Source organism: Natrix helvetica, assembly GCF_964273705.1.
Source record: "Natrix helvetica genome assembly, chromosome: 4".
Classification (NCBI taxonomy): domain Eukaryota; kingdom Metazoa; phylum Chordata; class Lepidosauria; order Squamata; family Natricidae; genus Natrix; species Natrix helvetica.
The window spans coordinates 100,994,674-101,014,985 of NC_138550.1; the positions used below are offsets into that span (position 1 = coordinate 100,994,674).

A 20,312-nucleotide genomic window follows, 5' to 3' on the forward strand; every position below is an offset into this window, starting at 1 on the left:
ACTGAGCTAGGAGGGCAGGCCAAGGAAGAAAAAAAGAGTGCAGGTCTATGTGCTGTTTTAAGATATTTCTATTTTTATGAGTTGCTAATATATTAGATACCAGAAAACCATGCTATATCCATCAGATGGTATCAATTAAAGCTTTATACTTTTCCAGTTGCTACTTATTACATTATTTCTTAGATTAAAATTGACAATCTATAGTTGCATAAATAGCATGTATTAAACATCCTTACACATTTATACAACATTATTTGTAGTCTAATAATTAATTCTATTTTTTTAAAATAGTACCCATTTGCTATAAAGTGTATGTAGGTACTTCTCATTCAGCAACCACAATTGGAACTAACTACTCTGTCCCTAAGCACAGTGGTTGTTAAATAAAATATTAAGTGACTGCAATGGGCTTATAACTTCAACTTCCCTTTGGTTGTTAAGCAAATTATTGCAATTGTGAAATATCACATGATCACGACTTTTATATCCATTTCTATAAAGTCTGCTTGTTGCAAGTCAGTTATGAAGCAAACAATCGGTGATGACCAACTGCAGAATACTACAATGGTTATAAATATGAGGATTGTTCACAAAGCTAATTATTTTATACCACCAAACTTTAAATGAATGTTAAATGTCAGTAAATGAGGACTACCTGTACCCGATTTGAGTCTTTAATTCATAAGTAGGGTAAAATGAACTTGCTTATCCTGTCTTGATTTTAGTAGGATTTACAGATAAGCATATTTAACACTGAATCCTTGAGTTAAATAATAATATAAAGGTTAATTGAGTAGTTTTTTCCTAAGCTAGTGCTCTGTGGACAGTATTTTAACCCAATGAAGAGGTGTAAGAACATTGGAACAATGTGTTTCAGCTCTCAAATGTTACATAATTCACTGAATTATACAATGCTAATTAAAAAAGCAAGAACTCTTCCTTTGCAACTGGACTGATTTTGAACTAAAACCATGTTTAATTTAATTTAATTTCCAAATTTAGAGGCCACCCAAACAATTCAGCAGTTTACACATAAAACAGAAAAACAACATATGGTCCGGACTATAAGAGGCACCTCGTTTTTGGGGAGAAAACAAGGGGAAAAAATCTACCTCTACCTCCCAGCAATTTGCCTCATTGCAGCAAACAGCATACAGGCTAGTCAGCTTCAGCACAACCTGATTTAGCATGAACAGTTGGATTGGCGGTTGGATCTGCCTTCCAAAATACCACCAATCAGCTGTTCCAAGCAGCGGAGATTGCTGCCGCCCATCGCCACTGTCGCCGCTGCCACCTATCATTGCCTCCGCACGTCCCATTTTTTGGCCTCCGCACACCCCATTTTTGGCTCATTTCAGGCAGCAAACCCTGCCACATGGAATGGGCTGAAAATGGGATGTGCGAAGGCCGAAAATGGGGCACTTGGAGGGGGCAATAGATGGCAGTGGCGATGGGCGGCAAAGGCGCCAATGGACGGTGGCAATCCCTGCAGCCTGGACAGCTGATGGATGGTATTCTGGAAGGCAGCATCAACTGCCAATCATCTGCTCGTGCTAAATCAGGTTGCACTGAAGCTGACCAGGCTGTTTGCTGCAAGGAAACAAATTGCTGGGAGGCAGAGGCTGGCATGTCGGAGCTGGTGGGTGGGTGGGGCTTCAGCAACATTAGTTCTATAAGACGCATAGACATTTCCACCCACATTTTTTTGGGGGGAGTGTGTCTTATAGTCCGAAAAATACAAGTACTTTACAACCAGTGTACCTTACAAAGTAGTAGAGTCATATGAGCATAACAATGAGCTATGTCATTGTATTGTGTACCAACCTGGGTTTTCAAAGACACCTCCACATAAAGTATGTAACTGTAATCTAATTTTGGAGTGACCATGACATAAGTGATTACCTGAAGGTATATACTAGATGTACCTGCGCAAAGGCCCTCTTTAATACATCTGCCACCTGCTCCTCAAGCAGGTGGCAAAAGGTCAAGAAGACCTCCTAGAGATTTAAGGGAGATGACCTTTATAGAAATGTACAAGAACTGTTTGTAAGGAAAAAGCAGTTGGATTATTTTTAAAATCCAGAGCAACAAGATAATATTTGGAAGAAGATCAGGCAGATGCTTCCTTGATTTACTGGAGTATAAAAGGAGAAGCAGACTTGCAAGATTCTATTATTATTTCCTATAGAGTATAATCTAACTGGTGGGGGTGGGTGACAGAATCCCAGATTGTATGCCAATCTTGAATGGGGAAGTGCAACTCTTCTGAGGGTTAATGATGGAATATTCTGGGAATCAGTGTGATCAAATAAACACAGGCACTGGGCCTTGTCAGGATTGGGCTTTGGCATGTTCTTCTCCATCCAGACCTAAGTATCCCTGGGGGACTAAACTAGGACATACCAATGATGCCTGACTCCCAACCAACAGATGATCTCACAGATCAGTTTCACACAGATGTTAACAGAAAGGGCAAAAGTGTTGAATTCCGGAGAAACCCACATATAAAGAACCATGGTGGTAGATCTCTCCCCACAAATCAACATTGATTGAAACCAGTCACAGTGAAAGAAGAACCGTTGCTGCAAGATGATGCTTTCCATCCCAACTCCCAAAGCTGGTCCAAAATGATACTGATGTCAATGGTACTGAAACAGATGTGCCACCACCATCTTGGCTCTGCCATAGGTCATTAAAATGTATGATCAATGCTGGCTGAATACTAAATCCTTGAAATCTGCTGAAACAGATCCAGATAATTACTTACTCCCTTTGGATGTGAAACCCAATGATCTTCTCTAACTCCCTGCCTAACAAGGGAAGGTTGGAGACTAGATGTTATTATCCAGGAACTTGGGGTCCAATGGTAATTTCTTACTCAAGGAAACTGGACCTACGCACAGGTTACCTCCCAGGCAGTTTTTAACATCCAGCAATCATCTCCAGAGTCACTAAATAGAATATTCTTGGAATTTGGCAGATAAAGTGATAACAATTTCTGCAGAGATACTGTACAGAAATAGTCCATAAAGATAATTTATAAATATGTTCATGAAAACTATTACATTTCAGTTAAGAATATCCAACTGCAGTTTTTTAATAATCATTTTTACAAATAGTGTTTCTCAGGAAGAATCGTAATTCATTTAAAAGAAAAGGTAATTTATACTTTTGTCAGTCCAGTCCTCAAAATACAATAAGTCTTAATATTCATCAATACAAAGAACATATGATTTATATAACAGCATTATCCATGATATACAAACCAAATCATTCACGAATACATTTGTTTCATGAATACCATTCTTTTAAGAATAAATGATATGTTTTCTAACTGTCTACATGTTTATAGGTTTTCCAGTTTCTATAATTTTGAATTCCTGGCAATCAAACAATACAAATCCACGGGAGTGGAGATAATGCTTTTTTAAAACACTATTTTCAAAAGAAACTTTATATAAAGAACAGCATTTTAAGTGAATAGCTTAGTGGAGCTGGGAAGCCATAATGTAGCTGGAGTATAAACTGCGTACATGCAGTATTTATTTCATAATTTATCCCTTTCTTTGTGTTGAAGCCCCTGGAGGTGGAACAATGGTAATAATAAAATACACAAACTATGGTATGCAAACCATCTAAGTTCCTGGTTTCCTGGTCAGCAATGTTCTTTGAAAAAGAATTCCCAGGAAAAATAGTCCATTCTCCTAATTATGATGATACTCTCCTATGCTCTCATTTTAAGTTTTATTCGACCTTTTATGTTGATATAATTATAAATAAGTTGGACTTGGTTCTTACCTGAGACGCCCGTTCTCAGTGTGGTGGAGATAGCAGCCAGGCTGGGTTTGCTCTGTCAAGTAACCAATTGGACTGGGTCTCTACAATCTGAGATGTCATTGTGCACTGGTGGCTCCTCCCAGCTTTTGACGAATGTTGGACTGTCGACTGATGTGAGAATTGTGAGAAAAAAACAAACGAGGCAAGAATGCACCCTCTCTTCCTGCACGTACCTTTGGGCCAGACCATTACAGGGTGGGGTTGGCTGCTATCTCCACCGCACAGAGAATGGGCATCTCAGGTAAGAACCAATGCCCATTGTCCTATATTGGTGGAGATAGCAGCCAGGCTGAGAAATACCAAAGTAGTGGCTGTCCTAAAGGGAGGGGAGATGTCCGTTCCAATGTCTGCTATGTCACATGAACCTGTTGAAGCACCGTATCAGCAGACATGTATCTGTCCAACTTGTAGTGCCGGATGAATGGAGTTGGTGACGTCCATGTGGCAGCCCGACAAATTTCTTCGATGGACGCGTCTCCATGCTGCTGTGGCAGCCGCACTCCTAGTGGAGTGGGCCGTAATGTGTTGTGGAATTTGCAGTGACTGAACTTCGTAAGCCAACTGATACAGATACCCGGATGTGAGTCACTAGGTGTGAAATGGGGCCCAGGGAGGCAGTGGGGTCTGCTGATTGTATACTTGGCTCCTCGCTATACGTCAGCGGCCCTGCCCGAGCTCCTCGAGCTGATCTCGGAGACGGCGGTGGAGATCCCCAAACTTTTGGTTATGGGGGATTTCAACCTGCCGTCGGCGGGAGCAGCATCCGAGGTGGCTCGGGAGTTCATGGCTTCCATGACAGCCATGGGCCTGACCCAACTAATTCAGGGCCCCACACATGAAGGTGGCCACACACTGGACCTTGTTTTTGTATCTGAGCAGTGGACGAGTGATCTGGGAATAGGGGATTTAGATATTATTCCCCTGTCATGGTCAGATCACTCATGTCTCCGGCTAGACTTCCCTGGCGCTACCCTCCACCGCGAGGAGGCGGAGCCAGTTTGTCCAAGCTGGCACCGCCCCAAGCACCTGATGGAACCGGATAGGTTCCAGACGGAGCTTGGGCCACTACCTGTAGCCCTGACCCGCGCTCGGTCGGAGGACCTAGTGGCCGCCTGGAATAGGGCGACGGCTGGGGCCTTGGACCGGGTTGCGCCTTTGCGATCTCTCCTACGGCAGCGACCCACCCGGGCTCCTTGGTATACCGAGGAGTTGAGGGTGATGAAGCGCCATAGGAGACGTCTAGAGAGCAGGTGGAGGTCCTCACGCTCCGAGTCTGACCGAGCACAGGTAAGAGCCTTTTTACGGATCTACCTTGTGGCATTGAGAGTGGCCAAACGCAGACATTGTGCCGCTCATTGCGTCTGCGGATAACCGCCCTGCCGCCCTGTTTAGGGTGACCTGCTCCCTCTTGTCGCAAGAGACGCGGGAGGCACCCTTACAGGGAAGAGCAGAGGAGTTTGGGGAATATCTGCAGAACAAAGTCGCTCAGATCCGAAGCGGATGGGCCCCCTCCAGTGGACTGGACGGGCCGTCAACAGCGAGTCTTGTGAGACCACTCTGGGAGGAGTTTGCCCCCGAGGACTTAGACAGGTTGCGTGGACGGCTGCGACCCACCACATGTTCAATGGACCCGTGTCCCTCCTGGCTGGTACTGGCATCCTGGAAGGTGACACGAGGCTGGCTTCTGGGCCTGGTGAACGCCTCATTGGGTGAGGGATCCTTACCAACTGCCTTGAAAGAGGCGGTGGTGAGGCCCTTACTCAAGAGGCCTTCACTTGACCCAATGGAGCTAGCTAATTATCGTCCAGTCTCCAACCTTCCCTTCCTGGCGAAGGTTGTTGAGAATGTGGTGGCGCAGCAATTTCCACGTCACCTCGATGAATCCGACTATCTAGACCCACGCCAGTCCGGCTTCTGACCCAGGCACAGCACAGAGACAGCCTTGGTCGCGTTGGTTGATGATCTCTGGAGGGCCAGAGATAGAGGTTGTTCCTCTATCCTGGTCCTATTAGACCTCTCAGCGGCTTTTGATACCATCGACCATGGTATCCTATTGCGCCGGCTGGAGGGGATGGGAGTCGGAGGCACCGTTTTACGGTGGTTCGGCTCTTACCTCTCCGGCCGGATGCAATATGTGTTGACAGGGGGGCAGAGGTCGACCCTGAGGCCACTCTCTTGTGGCGTGCCGCAGGGGTCGGTCCTCTCGCCCCTTCTGTTCAACGCATATGTGAAGCCGCTGGGCGAGATCATCCGTGGTTTTGGGGTTGAATATCATCTGTACGCTGATGATACCCAGCTGTACATCTCAACCCCAAGCCACCCCAACGAGGCTGTCGAAGTGATGTCCCGGTGTTTGGAAGCCGTCGGGGTCTGGATGGGGGACAACAGACTCAAGCTCAACCCTTCCAAGACTGAGTGGCTGTGGCTACCGGCACCTCGGTTCAGCCAGCTGACTCCATCGCTGGCCATAGGGGATGAGCAATTGCCCCCTGTGGAACGGGCGCGCAATTTGGGCGTCCTCCTAGATGCCCGGCTGTCAATTGATGACCATGTGGCAGCCGTGGCAAGGGGGGCATTCCACCAGGTTCGCCTGGTGCGCCAATTGCGCCCCCTACTGGACCGGGATGCCCTACGCATGGTCACTCATGCGCTGGTGACGTCTCGCCTAGACTACTGTAATGCTCTCTACATGGGGCTTCCCTTGGGACGCGCCCGGAGACTGCAGCTAGTCCAGAACGCGGCCGCGCGGGTTGTCATGGGGAGTACCAGATACTCCCACGTAACACCACTCCTGCGCGAGCTGCACTGGCTGCCTGTGATTTTTCGGGTGCGTTTCAAGGTTCTGATCACCATCTTTAAAGCGCTCCATGGCACAGGACCTAGTTACTTGCGGGATCGCATCCTCCCACATACATCCCTGCGGCCAATTCGCTCTCACAGGGAGGGGCTTCTCCAAGTGCCGTCCACTAGGCAATGCCAGCGGGCGGCGCCAAGGAGTAGGGCCTTCTCTGTGATGGGCCCAACCCTCTGGAATGACCTCCCCCCCGATATTAGAACCACCACGGACCTCCGCTCCTTCCGACAAAAATTGAAGACTCACCTGTTCCGATTAGCTGGCCTGGCATAATTATAACTGTTATAACTGTTACCTCCTGGAAATATATTTTTAACTGGTATTTTAAGGGTATTGTTTTAAATTTAATTGATTTTAGGGGTTTTAAAGCCATATTTATATTCTTGCTGTACAGTTCTTTTAATTCTTTTAACCTCCTCCATATTTATTTATTTATTTATCTGTTTATCTATTTAATGAATTTTACTGTGGATGATGTATTTGCTGTGTGGACTGTACACCGCCCCGAGTCCCTTTTGGGAGAGGGGGCGGTCTAGAAGTGCAAAGAAATAAATAAAATAAATAAATAATACAGGCTCTAATCCAGCGACCCAGACTTGGTGTGGCCTTGGCCCCAAAAGATACTTGCCGGAAAGACACAAAGAGGCCTCGGAGCTTTGGAGAGTGACAGTTCGACTGATATAAATTCGGAGTGCCCTGCGGACATCAAGGGTGTGCCACTTACACTCAAGCTGGAGCTGGGGGAATGGACAGAAATATGGCAATGCCAATTCCTGGGCTCTGTGAAATCTGGTATTGATTTTAGGTATGAATGCAGGGTCGAGGCGTAACACCACCCTGTCAGGGTGAAATATACAGAGATCATGTCTCACTAATAGGGCCGCTAGATCTGAAATACACCTGGCTGATGTTATGGCCACCAGGAACACAGGTTTGAAATAGAGATGCTTTAATGATGCCGAAAGCAAAGACTCAAACAGAGTGGAAGTGAGCGCTTCTAGTACTTTGGGCAAGTCCCAAGTCAGGTACTTATGAATAACAGGTGGATGAAGATTAGAAGCACCCTGGAGGAACCGCCGAATGAGCTGGTGACATGGAAAAACAGGAGAGGACTGGTGACAAGGCCGCTACCTGTCATTGTAGAGTGTTTGGAGTCAGACCTTGCTTCAGTCCCCGTGCAAGAAGTCCAGCACTTGGGGATGGAAGCCCTGGAAGGGTCTATAGAAAGAGTGGAACACCAGCTCTCGAACACCTGCCTTGTGGCGTCATAAATGCAGTTTGTTGAGGGTCTCCGAGACGCCTGGATGGTTGTGATGATGTTAATGGAGAGGTTGTCTGCAGTCAAAGCTTGCCACTCAATTGCCTTGCGGGTAGTTGCAGCCACTGAGGATCCAGGTGTTGGATCGACCCTTGATGGAATGAGATTACAGCTGGAGGGATGCGCCAAGGCGGAGAGACTGACAAGGTTACAAGGTCGGCGAACCAAGGGCACCATGGTGAGTGGGGTGCCAGGAGTAAGAGCTCCACCTCCTGATCCAGCAGCCTGCTAACCATTCGTTGGATGAGTGGAACTAGTGGAAATGCATACAGGAGACCCGGAGGCCACTGGCATCTGAGTGTATCTAAGCCTTCCGCGTTCAGGTCTGCAAATCTTGAGAAGTATCTGGGAACCTGGCTGTTGGTTGAGGTTGCAAATATGTCCAGGATTGGATGGCCATAATGGCGGGTCAGAATTTTGAACCGCCAATATACAATGTGGCGGTTCAATGACTTTAGGTCGAAGATCGCTCTCCAATCCCCAGATGCTTTCGACACAATGAACAGTATCCCTGTCCCCTCTGTTCTGGGGGCACAGGTTGGATCACCTGAATCTCCAGCAAGTGCTGGATTGCCTGTTCCATCAGTAACTGTTTTTGAGGGACCTGAGAAATGGGGCATTGCACAAAATGCTCCTGAGGGGTGGAGAGGAACTCTAGCAGAAGGCCGAATTTGATTGTCTTTATCAACCAGGTGTCTGACGTAGTCTCCTCCCATCGGAGGGCAAAGGCCAGATGGCCCCCGATGTGGAGGGAGTCCAGGTAGTCACTTCTGCTGTCTAAATTGGCAGTTTCCCCCATGCTGGTAAGACTTCTTGGGAGGGAATCACTGATTGTTTCTGTTTGTTCTGTCTTGTTGGGAACCCTGTTTGGGTGGTATTGACAGGGAAGGAGATCCTCCATCTGACCCCCGAAAGGGTGACATCCTATAGAAGGGAGTAGAATGGGATTCCTGCCTTTTGTATATAGAAGAAAGGACCTTGTGTTTGTCCTTAGATTCGGTGAGATAAGGATCTAAGGCTCCCCGAAAAGCTGATTACGCGCAAAGGGTGAAGAGCAAGGCATTTCTAACATCTGCCTGCCATGGCTTTAGCCATAACAGTTGCCTGGCTGTGACTGATGAGGCCATGGCCTTGGACACAAAGCGAGCTGCATTTAAAGAAGTGTCCACAGCGTATTTGACAGCCACCCTAATCTTATTAAGGTCCCGATGATACCTAGGGTCTGCGGTAGAGACCCTCTCTTGGAGTTGCTGAATCCATACTAGGGAAGTTGCCGTGGAAGCACGCACTGCCCAGGCCCCTGCCTGCTAGCCCTTTAGCAGTGTCTGTTCTAACCTTTTTTCCTCGGGCTTGAGGACCTCCTCTGGGGCTCTCGAGATGACCATAGGAGAGGAGAGGGCTGCTACTGGAGCATCCACTGAAGGAGCGTCTAGGACATTGGTAAGATCCGGCCCAATGTTGTAGAGACATTTGTCTAAGTTGGTAGGCAGAGGACCCGCTCCCGGAGAGGCCCACTGGCACTGGAAATAACTTGGGAGATGGAACGATCTCCTTCTCCACAGTTGTTTCGGAGAACAGAGCATTAGGAGGATCCTTAGAAGCTATGTCAGAAGTCAGATTAGCTGTCTTATTGGCCTTGAACATAAGAGATTTAAATCAGTCAGGCTTGAAGAGGCCAGCAAAGGCCGACCCGTCCAGGCAGATACACTCATTGTCTGATAGAGTCCCTGAGGGTCTCCTGTTCCCCAAACAGGGAGGCCTGGCTAGCCGAAATAGAGGGGAGAGATTCCCTCGACCCTTTGGATGTTCTGTATCTGCATCTGCTAAAGGACCTAGAAGTGGACCTTTGTTGAAGGCCAGCTGCGATGCCCTACTTTATAGCCTCAGAAATTATGGCTGTCATGTCAGGTGGAGCAGAGGCTGAGGCCTGGGCATGCAGGGGCCCAGAATTGAAGGGAAGCGGCCCATTTGAGTAGAGCTGTCCTGTTCAAAAGAATGGTCCCTGCTGAGAGGAATATCAAAAAAATCCCCACCCGTGGGAAGGTGCTGGGGAGAGGATGAGGAAGACAGATTGTCGTCTGAATCAGGGAACATCTTGGCCAGAGACGGACAGGCTCAGTTGGTGGCAGATATGGTGGAGCAGGAGGACTGGCCTGAGCAACAATGGAAGGAGGAGTGGTGACTCTGGGCCCCTGTTCTGCCTGCTTCTGGGCTCTCAAATTCTTTGTCAAGGGCATTCTGTCTCCATTCCTCAGCTCTGAGGGAGGCCTTGGAGACTTCTGCAGATTTACTCGTCTCCAGCTTCCTTAGCCGCTCTCTTGTGGCTCAGTCTAATCTCCGAGGGACCTGCCTCCTCCAAATCCCTAGGTGGTATAGGGCCCGACAGATCAGTAGTGTTCCCAGATCCAGATGAAGCCATGGTGTAGAAAAACGGCCTTAACAGATCCTGCTTATACGGTCTCACCAGTCTTGTGTGGCAGAACCAACCCCGCCATGACAAACAGGATCTTGTGCTGAAAACGGCTGCCTCCGCTGTTTCACGCTCTTTTGCCAATCGTTGAAGCCACAAAATGACAGCCGCTCTACAGAGTTGATGGTAACTTCTCTGGCACCTCTGAATGTCAGATTCAGCTAGCTGTGCAAAGAGAGCTGAAGGAACGCTGTGGCAAGCCGCTGGGCAGCCTCTGAGCAGGAGCTCGTGAGCCTGAATCAATTAGCCAGGTAAAGAGTGCAACTTCCAGCACTCCAGAGTGACCTCATGGGCGTGTCACTCTCCTCAAAGGCTTGAAGCCCCAAATGTTTCAGCCAGGCTGGAGGGCCTGCTGGCCGAAAATTAGGTCCCTTGATCAATCCGATGTTATAGGAGAGCAGGTAGAAAAATCCTAGCAAAAAAATTCTTTTTGAAAAATGGCAATTGAAACCACTTTTTGACAATTTTTACAAATAACAGCGAGGAGAAATAAATGTTCACATCCAGTCCAGGTTAGACTGAGTCTAAAGCTGGGAGACGCCAACAGTATACGATGACTTCACAGATTGTAGACCCAGTCCAATTGGTTGCTGGACAGAGCAAACCCAGCCTGGCTGCTATCTCTACTAACATAGGAGAATGTTACACTTCATGCATATTTACATTTCTTCTCCAAAAACAGATCCTTCATTTAAACAGCAAAAATTATTTAGGCCTACTGTTTTCATGCTTCACCACTATTAAGAATATAGGAGAACTGCTGCATAGATCCCACTATCAGTGAATCCATAGCAAGACTAATACTAGCTAGAACAAAGTACTGGGGGCAAGGGTGGTGGGAAGCAGTTTGCAGACAGCAGATTTAGTTTCCAAAAGATGGGTAATAGCACTAGCAAGAGCACTTCGACTTATATACCACTTCACAGTGCTTACACCCCTCTCTAAGCAGTTTACAGAGTCAGTATATTGCCACCAACCATCTGGGTCCTCACTTTACCCACCTCAGAAGGATGGAAGGCTGAGTCAACCTTGAGCCGGTGAGGATCAAACTGGTGGCAGTCAGCAGAATTAGCCTGCAATACTGCATTCTAACCACTGCACCACCACTAAGGGTAAGTACACGTAGTCCCTAACCTACGAACACAATTGAGCCTAACATTTCTATTGCTAAGCGAGACATTTGTTACATGAATTTTGCCCCATTTTACAACTGTTCTTGCCACAGTTGTTAATTGAATCATTGCAGTTGTTAAGTTAGTAACCTGGTTGTTAAGTTAATCTGCCTTCCCCATTAACTTTGCTTGTCAGGTCGTAAAAGATGATCACATGACCCCAGGACACTGCAATCATCGTAAATATGAGTCTGTTCTCAAAAATGAAGAATATAAGGCCCAAGCCTATGCCGATGACTTAGTATTTGTTCTAGAGGACCCAGTAGAATCCAGCCTGAAATTAATTCAAAAATTGGAAGAATATGGCGAAGTGGCAGGACTAAAGATCAATAAAGACAAAACAATAATGATAACCAAGAACATGACAAAAAAGCAAGAAGAGGAACTGGAAGTAACAACCAGAATGCAAATAACTAAGAAAGTGAAATACTTGGGGATCTGGGTGTCGGCAAAATGTTCCACAATTAAAGACGATAATTATAATAAATTAGTGATACAAATAAAGAAAGATTTAGAAAATTGGAAAAATATTCAACTATCACTCATGGGATGTATAGCGACAATTAAAATGAATATTTTACCAAGAATCTTATTCCTGTTGCAAGCCGCACCTATTAATCCGGGTAAAAAAATTCCTTCAAGTATTAAACAAAATAACCACTAGATTTATTTGGCAGGGACGAAAAGCGAAGATTAAACTAAAGTAAATGCAAGACAGCAAGGAGAGGGGAGGTTTAGCATTACCAAATTGGGATCTATACGCATCAGCAGTAACAGTAACATAATAATAATAATTAATAATAATTTGAATTTATTAGCCGCTCCCTTTCCAGGCAGGACTCGGGGCGGCGTACAATGGAACATATAGAACATAACACATGTGTACAAACACATAAACATACATATATACAAAGACATACATGCACGGAGGAGGTAACAAATTACAACATTTAGACAATTAAAAATCACCATTAACATACCCCAATAGTAAAAACCCAATGTACAATTAAAATTTAAAATTTAAAAAAGACAGTCAGGAGGAGTAAGAAAAATTACGGTTGAGCCAGGCCAGATAATTGAAAGAGGTGGGTCTTCAACTGTACACGGAAGGAGCGGAGATCGGAAGTAATCCTGATGTCACGGGGGAGGTCATTCCACAGGGCTGGGCCCATCACAGAGAAGGCTCTGCTCCTGGGTGTCGCCCCCCGACACTGTTTGGCGGACGGCACCCGGAGAAGTCCCTCTCTGTGTGAGCGAATTGGTCGTAGGGATGTGTGGGGCAGGATGCGATCCTGCATGTAACTAGGTCCTGTGCCATGAAGCGCTTTAAAGATCATAATCAAAACCTTGAAACGCACTCGGTAGACCACAGGAAGCCAGTGCAGCTCGCGCAGGAGAGGTGTTACAGGGGAGTATCTAGTCCTCCCCATAATCACCCGTGCGGCCGCGTTCTGGACCAACTGTAGTCTCCGAGTGCATCTCAAGGGAAGCCCCATGTAGAGAGCATTGCAGTAGTCCAGGCGAGACGTCACTAGCGCATGGGTGACTGTGCGTAGGGCATCCCGGTCCAATAAGGGGCGCAATTGGCGCATCAGGCGGACCTGATGGAACGCCCCCCTTGCCACGGCTGTTACATGGTCATCCATGGACAGCCGGGCATCTAGGAGGACGCCCAAATTGCGCACCTGTTCCATGGGGGCTAGTTGCACGCCCCCAATGGCCAGAGATGGAAGCACCTGGTTGAACCGGGGGGCCGGAAGCCACAGCCACTCCGTCTTGGAAGGGTTGAGTTTTAGTCGGTTGCCATCCATCCAGACCCGTACGGCCTCCAAACACCGGGACATCATTTCGACGGCCTCATTGGGGTGGTTCGGGGTGGAAATGTATAGCTGAGTATCATCAGCATACAGATGATATCCCACCCCAAAACCACGGATGATCTCGCCCAGCGGTTTCATGTATGTGTTGAACAGGAGAGGCGAGAGCACCGATCCCTGTGGCACTCCACATGTGAGTGACCTCCGGGTCGAACTCTGCTCCCCTGCCAACACACGTTGCGTCCGGTCAGAGAGGTAGGAGCCAAACCACCGTAAAACGGTGCCCCTGACTCCCAGCCCCTCTAGCCGGTACAACAGGATACCATGGTCGATGGTATCGAACGCCGCCGAGAGATCTAATAGGACCAGGATAGAGGAACAACCCCTATCTCTGGCCCTCCAGAGATCATCAACCAATGCGACCAAGGCCGTCTCCGTGCTGTGCCCGGGTCGGAAGCCGGACTGGCGCGGGTCTAGATAATCATTTTCCTCCAGGTGACGTGGGAACTGCTGTGCCACCACACTCTCTACAACCTTTGCTAAAAAAGGAAGGTTGGAGACTGGACGATAATTGACTAGGTCCGTTGGGTCCAGGGAAGGCTTCTTGAGCAGGGGCCTCACCACCGCCTCTTTCAAGGCGGCCGGTAGAGACCCCTCACCCAACGAGGCGTTCACTAGGCCCAGGAGCCAGTCGCGCGTAACCTCCCAGGATGCCAGTACAAGCCAGGAGGGACACGGGTCCAATAAACATGTGGTGGGTCGCAGACGTCCACGCAACCTGTCCAAATCCTCGATGGCAACCGAGTCATGGGTGAAGGATTGGATAGAGCTAAAGAATAAAAGAATTTTGACCTTGGAAGGCCATGATTTGCAAGCAGGCTGGCCTACATTCCTATGGGATGATAAAAATAAAACGCACAAATACTTTCAAAATCATTTAATTAGAAGAGCGTTATTGCAAAAATGGCTCAAAATAAAAAAAATCCATTATGTGAAAATTCCGAATTGGCTATCACCGACAAAAAGGACAACCCACTCAAATTTTATAGATTTGAACAAAATGCTAAGTTATAGAGACTTAATTGATAGACAGGGAAATTTAAAAACAATTGAAGAATTGGCAGAACAGAAGATGAAAGTTGACTGGCTAACTTACCTTCAAATCAAAACTAAATACAATAAAGATACCAAATTATATGACATTGAAACAACCACACGAATTGGATAAAATTATTCAAACCTCAGATAGAAAGATGATAGGGAGAATATATAATTCTGGCTATAATTCTAAATGTTCTTATTTTGGAGAAAGCCTAATTGAATATAATTGGATTTCTGAGTAGAAGATGGATAGGACTGTGCTGTCACATATGCTTTCCCAAGGTTTTTTTTTCCAATTTACTATTGTAAGAAATTTAGAAGAATTCAATACATTCAACAGCTAAAAAGAGATTTCTTAAAGCTCAAATTCTTCTTTATTATCCTTGGAAAATAAAAGGTGATGAATTACTTAATCTGCAAAATAAAGGGATAAGCTTATATTTTAATAATGGAAAAGAATTATAGTGCCAGTGAAAGTAAGTGACATGTGATTGCTCAGCTGTTCTGCCCTTTGTCTGTCCTACTCCATACTTTCCCAAAGTCTTCATGCTGCCTCTTCCCATCTTTCCAATATATCCTCATGGAACTTGGGTAAGAAATTTCAAAAGGCTCATGGACCATATTAATCTCCCTTATATTACCATCATTTCTTCGTTGTTGGCAATACAGAAGTATCTGTGTCTCACATTCTTAGCTCAAGGGCTAACCTCCCAACTCGTAATAGCATGTGTATGTGTGTGGGTGTGTGTAGGTGTGCGCATGCACACACACACGCACACACAGAGTAGCTTTTTGTCGTCTGCAACAAGGTGCCTGCAAATTTTCTTTGTCAGCAGCATCTGTCTTAAATAACCTCTCGGCCTCCATACCCTGTAATGGAGAAATCAAAACTCTTAAAACTGCTTCCCTTTTTTGGCCAAATGAAATAGAAAACTACAAGAATGGTAGACTGTTTTTAGGTTTCACCTGATTAGTTTCAGCAGGTTCACTATGAAACACTTTTTAAAAATATTGTCTTTATCATCAAAGACAGAGATGGTTGAGTTGAAGAAAGAAAAAAGAAAAGAAAAGCACAGCAACCTTCAAATTGCCCAACAGGGAGCTGATAGAGAAATCATTCCAAATCAATGCAAAAACACATAATAATTTTAATTTATTTTAAAAATAAAAATTCTTTTTAAAAAGTTAAGCTTTCCCACCAAATTAAACATTTTACCATCTCCTGATAATCCGTTTTTCTGGGCTGGCATACTTGTTGACAAGGGTTATTCTTATTCTAGCTTATTGATCTGATATGAGTAGCTTATGTAGCAGTTAAAAACTTGGTGTTTATTATCACTTTTATATATAATACACTATTATGTAAAGCAAGGAGGATACCCGTAGGCATTCCAAAACCCTAAGATGTTACCATTGAAACTCAATAGAAAAAGTCTTTATTTCTCCAAAATAAAGGAAGAAATAAGAGCAGAAAGATCCTGGCAATCCACTAGAGTTTCTACCCTTAAACCTTCCAAACAAGGCCAAAATTGTATCATCAATGTCTGGATTGTCTTTCTCATCCATAAAAATGCAGAAAAACACTAACTCTTTTGTCTGATATCAACAAACCTCCTGTAATGGTATGTCTGATGTTGCAGATCATTGGAAGAATTAGTTTCAGTTGTTGTCCCTCAGAAATTTGCTAACTCTTGAAATGAAGAAGTAATTAATATAATATATAAAATAATCTGAACCGAACGTACTATGTCAGACCCTCACACAATATATAAAACTGAATCTCCCCCCCCCCCGTTCCCCAACCCAAGTGAAGTGCCCTAATTTTCACAAGAGACAAGAACAGGACTTCCCTAAATCTGAAAGCATTTGAACAGATGATTAAACTCTCTGGCAAAACCATCACATGACACAATCACTCATACACACACCCTTTGATAAGTTGAGTTGATCATTTTATAATGCTATAATTAGGAGCAAATTTCTCATTAGTCCTGTTGTAATGATCGGAATGCAATACTTCTTACAAATGTTTTCAAAAGCCAGCAGCTTTCAACACAATACATAAAAAGCATCATCAGTGGGATAGTGATATAGGCACGGAAGTGTGGAAGTTGGCTAAATTAGTCTATAGCACATTTACTAAAAATCTGATTACATAGCTAATAGCTTTGGGAGCTGTGCAAGTGGGATTTATTTTCAGACTAAAATGTGGATATCATTTATTTAACATGTTGGTTTAATTAATGAATGTAAAAAACTTGGAATGAATGTGCGGATGAGTAAGTGAAGTTAAAAAACAATGAGATGTTAACTTTTGCACTTTTATGGACAGAAAAACATTGTGTATTGATTCTCAGTTTGAGAAATGAATAATATAAACTGTGGTAAAAGCATTATTTGACTCCCTTGCTATTTGGTCTCAGGACTGAAACGGATATGATAGCAACCACAGATAAACTGCTTGCCTGTGTAAGTATTCTACATATGTTCAATTACTCTAAATGCATTTATCATGTGAGTTAGCCCATCTTCTTATGGGCAGTGATCTAATCTTAAGTACTGTGCAACTCAACACCCAAATGATTGGGCTGAGTCATATGGAAAATGCCTCTATTATCCATCATACGGTAAATGCATTTGTGTACAAATCAGATTCGTGGACACTTGAACTGATAATTGAAAGTATTTTAGGAGTTGATGGACCTTAGTCAAAAATTGAAAGAAGCATTGTAAGGAGGAATTGTAAGCCTTCAGTTGTATCAGCTGCCCTTACTTTATGATCATCTGTGAAAATCTAGGGATCACATTGAGAATAGATAGATCGATAAGTATGAAATAGACGAATTTCTTGATAATATTACCACATTTGTTAGACAGATTGCCATCTTGGAGGTAGTTAGATTCTATTAGAAAAACCATTAGAAAGAGCTTTTTTTTAAAAAAAAAATCTGTTCTATAAGTTTTAAAAATAGTACTAGAAATTCCATGACCTGTTGGGTAATCCTCCTTTCCACATATAATATAGACTGGCACAGTTTTCCCTCTCATGATTTTCAGCAGAGCCCCTTGAAGCCTCCCCCCTTCCCCAAGATCTGCTTGCAAATTTCCTGGGAGGAAAGGGAACAAAGGGAGCTATGGACCACAAGGAAAACTCCCATTCTGTATCCCAAGCTTTTTTTCCTTAGAAATTTCACTAAGGCTGGTGATTGGACAGATCAAATAACAACTCTGGGCTCATCTTGAAGTAAAAGGTGTTTTCGAATTTAACCAGAACAAGTAGGTAACCTATTTGGTTGTATGGACGTATTATATTTATTATATATGCATTCATTTATAAAGATTTTTTTCTTAACGAAACAGTTACTGGGGAACAGCTTCTTAATTTTAGTCACTTGTTTCTGACATGCTTGACATCCTCAAAATGTAAAAGCTAATTCTTGGCCTGAATACTTCATTAGCAATAAAATCTTATTTTTGTTCAAAGCCTAAAATGCTTTCTGAATGAATTTTGCTTCTCAATAATTTGAGCTTTAAGAAGGAGAATAAAAGAGTACAAATAGGAGTGTTTCAAGTAACACATAATTACATGTTAAAAATGTGTTATAGCTCATATAGGGTGCTCCTTATTCAAGTCTGAAACTAAAGATAAATTCACCTTTATTAGCTATTGAAATAAGCTGGGTGTGATTGTGCAAATCAGCAAAAAAAAATGGTAATAGCTTGAAGAAAAGAATTTGTAGGAATGTACTAAGGGAATGATTTCACCTTATTCTAGCCTGGGAATCACATGATGAATATGCGATAGAACTTCAGTTTTATGTAATCATTGCTTCTTTTATACCATTCTTATGAATATTCTGAATATTTTGTATTAACTATATAATATTTTAAAACAGATGATTACATAGTGAACAGTTCAATGAATTCTTATGATATGGGGAAATGTTTTATTTATGGAAATCTAACAAAAAGTATACTCTACAGCTACTCCTCACTTGTTAACTGTCTTTCTTGTTCAGTGATTATTCAAAGTTATGCCCTTTGCAGTGTTCTTTAGTCAGATGCTAATTATTGTATTCATTACCTGATGTTTTTCTTTCTTTCTTTTTTCTCCTTTGCAGAATAGAGACATTGGAGAGGAAGAGATTACAAGAGAATGAGCAGGCACACAGTGAAGAATACAGATCTAAAGTATTGCAGTGGCCCTGGCAGTGCTGAGCACACTATACAAACATCCCAGTATATTAGTCTCTTGTAATCCCTTCCTCTCCAGTGAATGTAAATATAGACATTAATTCTTTCTTGCTAATTATGCAGGTTGAGCATTCCAAAGAGTGATCTTCCTAATTTTGGTTACTTGTTGGGCCAGAGAAGTTTGCATGTGTATCAACTTAATATGTTGACCCTTCAGCATGACGTGTATAACAGGGCAAAGGAAATGTGTTCATGTGGATGGAATTAGATGATGGTTTACAATATTCAATAAACTCTTTAACTGAAGTTCTTTTGGGAAAGTTTCTAGTTATAAGACTGGACTTATTTCAATTTTAAAAAAATCTGTGTCATGGTAGTTGTATCTAAAACAGTCTGATAAAGACTATTTGCTTTGGGGAAACGGTACAAATGTGCTTTTTCAAATGTGGTTGTCCCAAAGGTGTTTTTTCAAGAGACAACTGGACTTTCTGGTTTTTCTTTGAAGACGTTTCATTTCTCACTTTTGCTTCTCATCCAAGAAGTTTCTTGGATCAGAAGCAAAATGCCTTCAAGGAAGAACCAGAAAGTCCAGTTGTCTCTTGAAAAAACACCTTTGGGACAACCATAACCTGGATGACTGAGAATCTCCATAGACATGAACTGTAGTCTACTTTTCATTTACCTATTTATTTACAGAGTGTAAAATAAATTTTGCCTCATTGAAAAATAAATAATTTAAAAAGATTGATTTATTTGTGAACCACATATTTTATTTTTAATAGTGGAATAGTTTTTATCATGAATAACATGGTAATTGCAAGCATGAACCATTATTATTGATCAATGAGGTAATTCTCCTACAGATGGATAGAGAAGAATGATGTAATTTTTATTAAGTTACCAATGACCTTGAGAGATATCAGATAATAGGAGTAAGAACTTTGTTGTTAAAATGTTCCTTTAATAATATTTAATTTAGTGGCAAACTGAAGGCAGTTTAATTATCATTCAACAGGTACAGCATTTTCTTATGAGTAAGACAGTGCTTTTAAGTGAGCTGATATTTCATTATTTTTTTGTGTTTTTACTGTCTCAATCATAATTCCTGCATAAAGATTGTTTCCGTTTACTTGAAACAACTCAAAATTGTAACATTCATAAGCATTATATTTAGAAGTTTTTGTTGAATGAACATGGAGAGAAATGTGAAGATAAGTGTTGAATCAGTTTGTGTGGCAATTAAGCATGCCTACATGGAACTAAGTACTATGAAAATTGCTTATAATTCTATTCAAGTAAGGGTGTACATGGTGGAAAATTGCCTTGCATATTTTCATGGACAGAAAATGATCCTTACATGCTTTTTGAAACTATATTAAGAGCACAGCAGGATAATTGAACTATGTTAAACTAGAACTAATTGCATGTATTACATGTATTGGCAGAAAATAGGTGAATTTTCAGTAAATAAGCAAACTGATGATGTAAAAAAATCCCTTATTAATAAATGAACTTAGTAACAGTTCTATCTAAATGTTCTGCTATAAGA

General features: G+C 43.3%; 1 protein-coding gene across 11 annotated transcripts in view; it reads left to right on the forward strand.

Annotated features, from left to right (window-relative positions):
- Nucleotides 1–20,312, forward strand: part of ATXN1 (ataxin 1) — a 239,744-nt gene that overhangs the window by 120,781 nt on the left and 98,651 nt on the right. For 2 of the 11 annotated variants that reach the window (XM_081950931.1, XM_081950935.1), the window contains exon 5: nucleotides 18,691–18,808. The exons of the other annotated variants lie outside the window; for them this stretch is intronic. The gene's annotated coding sequence lies outside the window, so the exon portion shown is untranslated. The remainder of the gene's footprint in view (nucleotides 1–18,690; nucleotides 18,809–20,312) is intronic. 11 annotated transcript variants of the gene reach the window in all.